This window comes from Aricia agestis, chromosome 14, assembly GCF_905147365.1.
Source record: "Aricia agestis chromosome 14, ilAriAges1.1, whole genome shotgun sequence".
In the NCBI taxonomy this organism is placed as follows: domain Eukaryota; kingdom Metazoa; phylum Arthropoda; class Insecta; order Lepidoptera; family Lycaenidae; genus Aricia; species Aricia agestis.
In genome coordinates this window covers 2,736,391-2,749,400 of record NC_056419.1, presented here as the reverse complement: position 1 = coordinate 2,749,400, position 13,010 = coordinate 2,736,391, and positions in this window count along the sequence as shown.

The following is a 13,010-nucleotide window of genomic DNA, read 5'->3' as shown; positions in this document are numbered from 1 at the left end:
TGAGTAGTAAACGCCTCAGATATCAGCTTAATAATATATTTTAAGTATCCCACAACACTTGGTGAATTCAAGAAAATAATACTTTTAAATGACTATCGCTATTTAAGAACACTTGTTTGACAGCAATAAAGATGCTGTAAAAGGAAAGACTTTTGAGTCTATCCTTTTACAGCATCCTTATTGCTTAATCTAGCATTAACATTTTTTTTTATTATTATAAAATTGTGGCCGTCTATGACGGCGTCATATCCTTTTTTGTTATTTTATTATTTAGATTTTTCGCACCAAGGATATGTATATATACATATATATACATATCCTATATATATATATATATATATATATATATATATATATATATATATATATATATATATATATATATATATATATATATATATATATATATATATATATATATATATATTTAAATCGCCGAAGACTTGTTGCGTCTTTTCAAAGTCGAACCCTATGGCGTCTACCATTTCCAATGACTTTTTAATTGTTATTCGTGCGAATATAGTTACATTGTTGTCATGTGAATTCTATTGTCGACGAGAAATTTTGTTTACGTACGAAAATTAGATATTCAATTTGAAATAATTCTCGCTGGTTTTTTGCTTCCGTTCTCGATGGAAATCATGTGACACATTGTATATTTTTGTATTCGTTCCATGCATTTAATCGTTTTTCCTACATCCATTTAAATGTATGGATATATTGATACCGTATATTGTACTATATTAATTCCATGCATTCTACTAATTAAATGACTCCTTACTATATTTGAGATTATATCGGTACCGTATATTATTTTTGTATGTACGCCATAAACTGTTGAGTTTGTTGCTTCCTCCTAACCTTATATGTTATATCGATACATACATAGGTACCTATATAATAGATCCCAATAAATTCATTGCGTGATGTGGTCTCTGTCTACCCCAATGAGGGACAGGAGTGACGATATGTATGTATGAATAGAGAATCATCCCTCTTTATGAAGTCGATTAAAATGAAATACTTATTTCTATAACTTGGAGTACATAACAGACATTAAAAACAAGTTATCCCTATATACATAGATTAATTAAATTTTAAATTATAATTAGGTAAGTCCGCTAGGCTAACTAAAAAATATTAAGGATAATTATGATAGATATGATGTGGGAGCATTTTATTTATGTGAGCGTGTTTCTTCTGAACTTAAGTTTGAACACAAAATAAAACAATTGTTTCGGTAGTAGGTATTTTTAAGTTTTATTGTTTAAAATCAAGTAGGTACAATAATAAACCCATAGTCATAATAATCAAAGTGTCGGACAAATCAAATACACCGAAATAGGAACATAAAAGTAATTTAAGAAATTAACAATTTTAAGAACGACCAGTTGAGAGGCTAATTTACTGTGACATTGACTATAATTAACTTGTGTATGTAAGCAATACTAGCTTTCAATCGTGGCTCTGCCCACGTGACAAGTTGATAAAATTTAACAAATTGAAATTCGTTATTAGCCGTTTAGGCGTTAAGAAAATAAAACAAAAATGCTTAGAAAAATATTAACCTGAAGAATCACATATCAGACATACCTATAAGTACAAAGTCTCAAAAAAAGTCCCTTTAAGCGTCGAAAAGAAAAATAAAAACGCTTAAAAAATTATTAACGTACCTATCAAAAATAAGATAAATCAGTCCAAAATCTCAAAAAATTACACAACTACACAAAAATTACACAACAATATATATACTTTGTTTGTAAATTTAAATTATAGTTATTATCTATAATAGTACCTATTATTTCTGTTTATTTGTTTTGTACAAAAAGAGGACGGTATTTGATTATAATACAAGTTCACAATAATAATAAATTTTTTCGTAAGTAGTAACACGACGCGACGTTGCGTTCTGTGCTGTGATAGTCATAGTCAATCATGGTTGTCGTGATTGATGTAGATCGTTTCGATCGTTTTTTGTATTGTTTATTGTATCAAGTTTGATTAATTTTAAACATTGATTTGATTTGTAATCTAATTTTAATTGCCTGAAATGTAAAATCAGCGATATGCGATCAGTAGTTGGGAAAGGGTCCGGTGGCTTTAACACAGGTTATACTGTAACCTAGCTAAGCTGCCGGTTGCGATCTTAACATTCTAATATATATATAAGTATGCCATCACAGTTACTATAAATCTTGTCAAGGGTGTCGATTTATGAATGAAGAAAGTCACCAAGTCAAGATTTAAAAAAAATCTCAGAACACTGTACAGTGTACAGCCTAGTCCATGACCCGGTAACCACTTGACGTTGAGTTTCGATGCACTTGTTTGGGCTATTTCACTTCTCATTACCGTGGCTTTCTAATAGCGAAAGAATTATTTAAATTGGTTCAGTAGTCTCGTAACTCGTAAGTGAAATAGTAATAAGCAAACGATTAAATATTTCGTCTCTACAATATTAGTAAGTATAGATATTTAAAAATACATTAGTCCCAACCCAATTCGCATTTCACATCAACCCACAGGCCAGGAGAAATACATGCGCCAACACAATCACAGGCACACACAGAAACACAACGGGCAGTTTCAACCGAAATTGTAACACAGCCGACCCTAGAGCAAACCCAACAATTATTAGCCCGTGGACAAAACGGGGAACCGAAAATTAAACTAAGGCCGATCCCTCTCTTTATGTCAAATCCAACGGAAACATTGGGTATAACATACAGCCGTCTTAGCACTCCCAACCACGTCAACATCTCACCGGGACTAGCAGCAATCCTAAACGGAAGTACATCAAAGACGAACATGAAATTGAGCAAATATTTAGCTCTCCCAACAACTACCTTCGCTGGCCAACCATGCAGAGTACTGAAATCAGACACCAAAACGATAATAGTATTCGAATGGGACGCGCAAACAGCCTTTGAACGGGCATGTTCGTCTTTGAAGGAGTTGGGAGCAATGGGGATAAGACACAGTACCACCCCACGCATAATCAGTGTAGACGCCATGTCACTGGGACAGGACAAAGGCAGGGCTGCAAATTACTATGGAATAGTAAAAGCCTCAGAACATCATGAGATAATCGTCTACGAGAACCGAGGGGATGACCTAAGCTTCCTCAAAAGGAATCGTGATGATCAGCCAGCAGCGTCCCAACCCAGCAATAAGGCGAACTCATCCTCCGCAAGTGAACGACTCCAAGCATCACGGGAGGACAAAAAAGAGGATGAGAAAGAGAGAGATAAAAATGAAATTAAGAAGTCTCTTAACTCAATGGCCAACTTAAAAGCGTTTGTGGGATCCATCAAAAAAGTACTTCATCGTGAAAGAATGATCGAGGATAAAAACACCCTTTCTCGGATCAAGGCTTCGTCACAAACAAATCGGCAGGCTTTAGCAATGGAGGCTTTTTTGAGGGAACCATCTACACAAACACCGGCAAATAAAAACAAAAGATATAGGGCCGATCTCGGGCAAGTGCTCCCGCCAAAACTCAGACTGGCCCAGAACCCCGAAGATCATATAATAAATGCCTTCCTCGAGTTCCAGGCGATAATAAGAGCAAACAAGACCATAAAGCTCTTGACCTGCAATAAGATCATGCAGGCCTATCAGCGGAAAAATCAAAAGCTGTTAGAAGTGAGACTCGAGGATGCAAAAGCTGCCATATACGACAATGTCACCTCCACAATAATTGCCGGGGCGATGACAGGGCAGTATATGGCGGCATTAAGTGCCGACTGCGGATTCGTGGTTCTGGACGAGGATGAGACAAAACGCACGGGAACACTCAAATTTATCACAAAATCTGAGGATCCAATAGTGGTAATAGCGGAATGTACCAGAATAATGCTGGAAGACAGGATACTAGAAATGGCAGAAGTCCTATCTGGGGACCCCGAATCTAGCATGGACTGGGACATATTCGCGAAACCTATCAACTACTCGTGGGTCAATGGGGTTCCTGGATGTGGGAAGACAACTTGGATCATTAATAACTTCAATGAGGAAACAGACGTTATAATAACAACTACAATCGAAGCAGCCGAGGATCTAAAGCAAAGGCTATCGCTACTAACTGGCAACAAAGTTAAAGATAAAGTTCGTACCATGGCCTCTTTGCTGGTAAATGGGACAAAAGGAACCTACAAAAGGTTGATAGTTGACGAGGCCCTCATGAACCATTTCGGCTCAATCGTCATGGCGAATCAGTTAACAGGCGCCAACGATGTCATCCTCATTGGAGATATTAACCAACTTCCGTTTATAGAGCTTGAAAACCTCTTTAAACTTAATTACACTCGTCCAAACCTGGTAACCAGCATCACCCAGGAGTTGTCTTGCACACACAGGAGCCCTATGGATGTGGCATACGCCTTAAACATGGTCTATAATAACATCTATTCATCGAAGGAAATTGTGCGGTCCCTAAAGCTAATGAAGTATACAGGAGCGAGAATACCTAAAACCGATCTAAATACCCTGTATCTTGTCCACACACAAGAGGAGAAAGCAGCCCTCACTAATACAGGCTATGGATCGGGAACGGATTCTCGCGTCCTCACAATCCATGAAGCTCAGGGATTAACGAGTCCTTCGGTGATCATCATACAGACCAAGTCCCGAAAGCTGGCAATCCATGACAGCGTTCCTCACGCAGTTGTAGCTATATCCCGGCACACTAACACCTGTGTCTATTACACTGAAACTGATGGAGACGCTGTGGCAAGCTTCATAAAAAGAGCCACGGAGGTGTCAACCGAACACATAAAAGATTATAATATAAAAATGGCTATAAAAGACAGGAACGATAAAGTCCTAAGCCACATGGCGGGTAGATTCGACACAGAACGATATCTTTTTAACAACCTAGAAACTCCACCCAGCTTGAGTGACCCCTCTCCACCAAGCCAATGTCACAACATCTAAAGGCAAAGGGTGGAGCAGCATAAAATCTAAGGAAATCGGAAAATGTCGGATCTACTGGCCGCCACACCGACTGGGACCTCACCGTTCAAAACATTAATATTATTATTATGCAACTTATAAAACAATAAATATATATATTTATTTATTATATGTATAACATATTATACTCTATTCTATTAAATATATATATACCATTTTATTTTGTCTTTAAAATAGTTTTTAAAATCACTTCTTTTAAAAAAACGATCTACATCAATCACGACAACCATGATTGACTATGACCATCACAGCACAGAACGCAACGTCGCGTCGTGTTTGTTTACGCGCGCGCGTTAACCTACTACTTACGAAAAAATTATTATTGTGAACTTGTATTATAATCAAATACCGTCCTCTTTTTGTACAAAACAAATAAACAGAAATAATAGGTGCTATTATAGATAATAACCATAATTTAAATTTACAAACCAAGTATAAATTAAAACCTACTAGGTGCTTACCTATTCATTATTTTTAATATACTTAATGGGATACTTACTTACTAATAGCACTTCTTTTCATTGTGCCTGTTATTTTACTTCCACTGGGTGAATCTACTCAAAATGTTATTTTAGGCCAAAAATTGTGTTTTTTAAAAAACCCTTAAAATATTGCTCTGAATGTTTCTGGTGTTAAAAGACACCGAAATAGAATTCCCTTTCTGTAAGAGTCACGAAAAAAAAAAATTAAGAGATATTTAATATTAAGTAAAAACTGTTGTTCATGACAATGACAAAATTTGTGGAAAATGACGTATTTACTTAGAATATTGACAATTTGTTGAGAATAATGATTATTTTAAAAATCTTATCCATATTCGTGCTGATTATATTATTATTATTATTATTATAAACGCCTCCGTTGTCCAGTGGTCCAGAGCGTGACTCTTACTCAGAGGTTTGATTCCCGCGTTGGAAACATATTGTTAATTGTTATTTCCAAGTTTAGTAAGGACTTAGGACATTGCAAGCTGATCACCTGATTGTCTGACACTCAGAACAGGAAAATAAGGTCTGACAAGTAAGATGATCCATGCGTCGGATCACGGATGGGCATGTAAAAGTCGGTCCTGCGCATCTCTCGCCAGTCGTGTCGGTCGTCCGTCCCACTGGGTTATGTGAGTTAAAAGGAATAGAGAGTGCTCATGTGTACTGCGCACACACTTGGGCACTATAAAATTACTCCTGCGTAACTGGCCTGGTTTCAATGAAACCAGCCACCGTCACCGAAACCGGTGTGGGGGTTATTATTATTATAAGTAAAAAAAGGATTTTCAATAAAACTTGTATGTTAGTAAAAGTGTTGATTTATTATAAAAATGTATTTCCTAAAATATAGCTAATGCCAAAATCTGCCTTTAAAAAAAATATTCTACCTTTTCGAGTCACCTGCAATAAAAAATGTACACCTGTTAATTAATAATAATTCTGATACCTATTTATTATTATTTCTCAAATAATATTTTATTATCAAACGTTCCGCGCGGCTTCGCTCGCGTAAATTAGATATTTCACAGACAAATTAGGGCACAAAAAATAGCCTATGATCCTTCACGTGGTCAATTTCTTAATTCTTATCAGTTATTTGTACCAAATAACAGAAAAATTGCTCCAGTAGCTCGTGAGATAAGCCCCTTCAAATAATTTCCCCCCGTTTTTTCCACATTTTCCTCTATTTCTTCGCTCTTATTATTCTTGGCGTGATAAAATATTCCTTATAGCCTTCCTCGATAAATGGGCTATCTAACACTGAAAGAATTTTTCAAATCGGACCAGTAGTTCCTGAGATAAGCGCGTTCAAATAAGCCCTTTCAAATAATTTCCCTCCGTTTTTTCCACATTTTCCTCTATTTCTTCGCTCCTATTATTCTTAGCGTGATAAAATATTGTTTATAGCCTTCCTCGATAAATGGGCTATCTAATACTGAAAGCATTTTTCAAATCGGACTAGTTGTTCCTGAGATTAGCGCGTTTAAACAAACAAACAACCTCTCCTGCTTTATAATAATAAAGTGTAGATAACATTTTTACTACTTTTCTTACTATTCTACTACTATTTTTCGAAAATGTGTCAAATAACTACCTAATTGTAATATCGACATTGCATCGATTCGATATATTTGTCCCTGTTTTCCTGAAATACAGTTACAGATTTGATCATTATTCTGAATGATCGTCATTATGTTTTTAGGGCTATTCAGGAAAAAGACGTTCAGGAAAATGAGGAATTCACTAAATTCGTTTATAATTAAGTATTGATATAAAGAAAACTAAGAAAATTATTAAGAACTTAGAAATGTTGCGGGCCTTTATAACTTGGTATAAAAAAAGTAGTGAAAAACAGACAAATGTTGGCACACATCGAGAAATGTAAATGACGTCTTATTTGGAAATTTTTGTAGAACGTATTTCAAAGACTCACCTGCATAAAACGAAGACCTCTATCCACACCAAAGCACTGCGATCAAATAAAGTGAGCCAACAGATTTTATCGCAAAAAGGTTTCAACCCGTCACGTTGAGTATATCGGAAAGGCATTCAAAACAAGCAATGCGCAGGACAATGACGCGAATTTTATGAACATTTTAAAAATATAATTTTTAGTTATTTAATGTAAGTTGATGTGTTATTTGTTGGTATCGGATAGTTTATTAGTTCTTTATCTTCAAATTAACATTAAATTTTTAATCCTTTCTAGCTCATTTTTTTTATAAATAATAAATTGTAAGCGGCAGGAACAAAACGACACGCAAAAATTTCATAATTTGGTACTTTTTTTTAATAATAACTTTTGAAATATTAACTCTACTTTCAAATAGTTTTAGCAGCATTTTCGTAAGTTAATTAGACATTGAAATGTGTAATGTTACATCAAATTTACGAAGGCGTTTTGAACCCAACTACAAAGACATGAATTTAGTCTCTCTCAAATATTCGCCCCACTACACAATATTTATACCACAAGCGTCATTACGTCCGCGCTGGCCGGCAAAAAATATAAACAAAAACATGCCCTTGCATATCGCGTGCGAACTCCGCCCCTCGCCTCTGTCACCCCCGCGTCTCCTCTGGGACGATGTCGTTTTGTGGGACGTAATTAAATCACACATTAGAATTGATAAAAACTTTTATTATATACAGGAATCCACATTATCGGCGTGTTATACGTAAACAAAGTATCGAATATACGCCACTGATATAGGGCGCACAGTAGCGACCTCCAAAATTCGCGCGCCAAATAGCGGAACTAAGAAATACGCCGAAAAGCACTCCGGTGACAAAACAACGTCCATGCCAATATTTCACCCAGCCATTGTACTAACCTTAACACTACTTCTGGCTGAATTTGAGAGATGGTCAATCTTGCGTCCGTATACAGGATGCAACAAGTCAGTCGGACGCAATATCATCGGTAAAAACCGCCATGTAGGACGTAATATCAACTCCGGGGTGGAAATATATATATATATATATATATATATATATATATATATATATATATATATATATATATATATATATATATATATATATATATATATATATATATATAACCAAAAAAAAACGTGTCCATGGCGTGATGGACCACAATGAATTAAAATTCATAATATTATTTCAAATATCTAATACAATGATATTCTATGTTACTAACGTAACTAGATTGGAAGTTTACGGTAGCAACGCGTTGCCACTTCGAAGATGCCTGCAGGCATATCTCACATACATAATGACATAACGAATATATGACTTGACATTGTCTTTTGAACAAAAAAGTGGTTACGCATTTCTGAGAATCTTTTTGTAAGACATTGCTACTCTAGTATTTTAGAAACTCATTGATCTAATATATATAATAAATAAATAAATATATATTTATTGTTTTATAAATTACATAATACATAATTGAACACCTAAAGCTTAAGTTCTTAAAATATACGTAATAAATAGCATTAACATTGAACACCTAAAGCTTAAGTTCTTAAAGTATACGAATATTAATCCGTGGTTCACAAAAAGTGAGTTGATTTCCATACAAAAGGCGGGTTGTGCTCAGTTAAGAGGGAGCATAAATCTTGCCGTCTGACAGACTTCCAGGTGTAGAATACAAATGGTAATGAACACCCGGCCTTAAGTTTTCACACGGGCACGCGATCGCTGCGTTTTTGCGTAAATATTAAATATTTTTGTCTGATAGACTTAATTATACATAGTGTATTGAAATGTGACTTTTCTAGTGCTTTGTAACGTGTACATCTACGTGGTAATAAATAATATATAATGTATATATTTAAACACGTCATAATATTATATTGGCAAGATCCTCTAATTTGCTATCGATGATATTATTGTGAATTTTTTGCTCGTGCAAATAATTTAAAAAAATATTCGCCTGCCATTCAATAAATATTAATTTAGGCTAAAAGTTCCGCTACATTTATTAATATCTCATCCATTAATAAGTAGGAACTCTAATATCCTGAAACCTCTTGTAAAAGACTCTATACGCAAAAACGCGAGCAGGTGCGTAATAAACGCAACGGTACCAACTTTCTGTGTGAAAACTCGCGAACCATCTCATAAATTTTGATTTCATTTTGTCAGGTCATAACGAAATTTAGAAAGACTCTTATTAAGGGGGCATTTGTTAACGTGCTGAAAGTAAAAGGGAGCATCCGTAAATTCTCTACAAAACAAGAAAATATTATGTTTCTTGAAATGTCATGCCATATGTTGTCTAGTCAAAATGCTTATCGGAGCGGAACTGGTTAGGTTAGATTAGGAAAATAATTCGTTAGTTTCGGTAGAGAAATTAAATATCAAGAATGTATAGGATTTGTCGTATCATGTAACTCATCCGTCATGACATTAAAAAAAATGTGAAGCGCTATGTCAAATCCACTTCGCTATCGAAACTTATAGAATCCATTTTGACGACTCCAAAGAATTCTATTTAAATAGAAGTCTTTGGACGACTCTGATTCAAAGTTTGTACCATCGAGGAAGTTGATTCCTATGCAATTGACAGACCAACGTTATTTGGTCGAATATGTCAATTCAATGTTAATTGTGATCTGTCGGCTGGGTTTGACGTAACGCGACCAAACTACTTAGCTCCCCGATTTGCATAGGAATCAACTTCTCTGATAGTACATGGAAGTACCGGCTTTCTGATTATGTTCTTATTTTCGAACTGCCTTTAATTATGTTTTGATTAATGATCGTTATGTATGATGATCGTTAAGTATGAGCTTGTACCATATAAATAAAATGTAGTTGAAACTTTTTCACTGAAAAAATATGGAATTTATGATACCATTTGAGAACACGAACATTTAGACAATATTCGATAAACAATGTTATGACAGTCTAAAATGAATATACCCCACGCGTTCCCACAGCAAATTGTACTTTAACTTCTTGGCAATAGGATACGAATTCGTTTATGTAAGCATCTTTTATATTAAAGGTAAGTTTGGTATTATGAATATTGAATGTACTTGAGCACTTTCGTTCGCAATAAATATGGCTGTATTTGCTAAGTTATGTTTGCTTACTCCGTTATCATTATCTAGTCTAGTTTGATTTTATCTTTCTTGGAAATTTATTTCATTACAATTTATGTTTATAAATCAATATCAAAACAAATTGAAGAAACGACAGCTGTTATAGCTTATAACTGAGTTTGCCTTAGGGTTAATTCACATTGCAACAATACGATCCTTTCACATGGCTTATAAAAAGGTGGACGTTGTACAATGTACAGGCTGTTGTAAATCTAAGTGATAATACAAGCTGTGTATGTGTCTCTTTTAACTCTTTCAGCTCTACTATGTACAAAGTGAACGGTATGTGGTCGCTGTTTAGCATTTGTGTATTAGCCCAATTTTTTTTTTGTTTAATTATAAATTCAGTCTTCAGCTGTTGTTCTAAATGAACTAGTTACTTTCATAAATCATAACTCAATACGCATTTTTGTGGAATGACATTTAAGTATCATTCCACGAAAAAATCTTAAAAGCGTCCATTATTACGTAAAGGAACACTTTAGTGTAAATTGTTCCTTAGACTCTATCTAAGGAACAATTTACTCTAAAGTGTTCCTTACGGCCGTTCCCAATATTTGATCTATCTCTGGTTTTGCCATACTAGAGATAGGAATAGCTCAGATTAGACATTAGAGACATATATTTTATGTCAATTGTGACAAAACCAGAGATAGATCAAATATTGGGAACGGCCGTTAGAGTACAAAACGATATTTTACGAGTAAGAGATCCTGTACAAGCTATATATTATATAGTCAAATTCCATGTTTAGTAGTAGAGTTCCAACATTCTCTTGTAATAACTCACAATAAACTGCAAGTGGACTGTCATTAGACAATAATTACTGTCACTATAGTGTATAGTCCACAGTAATTAAAGGTCTCTGACATGATAACGACGTGCATACTCCGTCTTGTCCAGCCTTAATTAAAGACATGAGTGGAAGAAGCGGGTACCTAACATTTTACAACATAAGAACAACAACTCATTTTTTCCGTTATAATTTGAACAAATCTTGTAACTTACCTACTTCATCATCTAGCTGATATAAAAAATAATCCACATTTTTTAACTTTAAATCATTTCCCGGCCCTAAAGCTTTCCTTAATGCAAAAAAGGACAGTTTTTAAATTGTTACTTATTTGGTTCATCCACTCATCACTCATGTCTTCAATTAATCTAGATTCTAGAACTTTCTACGTTAGATTAAATTGGTCTAAAGATGCTTCAGTGATTGCTTTTTATTCTGCTTCATTAAGACCATTAAAAATACGTACCTAATACCTTTAATCATAAAAGCAACATAGACAATTTTGATGTTTCTAGAACTTTTTAAAAATAAGTGTATTTTATTGCAACTGAAAATATCCTAATATAAAAATTTTCATTTTACAAGACTTAATTCTTAAGAGTCCGGGTCCCATTGTAATTCTTATACAAATGTAATACCAAGATCATTTCCCATACGACAATATTTGCCATATTTGAGTTAGTATTCAGCTTAAGATAGTAATTACTAATTACCTAGGTTCCTGTACAAAGATTCAGTGCAAAATATTTACATACCAAAAAATATGAACGATTACAGTTTAGTATGTAAATATTGTAATCGTTCATATTTTTGGTATGTAAATATTTTGCAGTGGATCTTTGTACAGGACCCTAGCTAATTACTATCTTAAGCTGAATAATAACATAAATATTATGGTAAATATTCTCGTATGAGAAATTATAAAGCACCCGGACTCTTAAGATGTGTTGTTTATATAATATTATGCAGACTAGGGTCATGGCTAGATGAACCTATTATACGCCATCAATAAAAATTATAAGGGCATTTCTTGTAAAAATCATAATAAACAGATTAACAAACATACTTGCAAAATATAACTATATTAATTCTAATACACAATTGAATTCCATACACAATTAATATGGATAACTAAGATTGGACAATCCCATCAGAAACCCTATAAGATTATGCGACTAATGTATTCCATTACTCTGTACATGTATCATTGTTATGCTAAGCCGATGATGATGATTCCCGTGATGATTATAATTGTGTGTTTTCATCAAAATTAGTTTAGCATTTCGGAGCATATTCAATAGAAAGAAAGTATTTTTTTTAACGATATTATTGTAATGTATCGGCTTTGCTCGTTTAACATTCAAATGATCTTTAGGCGCAGCGCAGACGACAGACTATCCGTGACGCACTTTTTAGTCCGTGGAAATAGAACGTATGCAATTATATGCAGTAACGCACACGTCCGCGCTGCACGTCCGCGCTGCGCGTCGTGTGCGTTACTGCATATAATTGCATACTTTCTATTTCCACGGACTAAAAAGTGCGTCACGGACAGTCTATCGTCTGCGATGTGCCGAAAAGTTATGTTACATCCATACTGATGTTATGAATGCGAAATGTCTGCTTGGTATGGAATCCCGGGAGAGCACATAGGATAGGATCCTTTCCCGAGACTCAAAG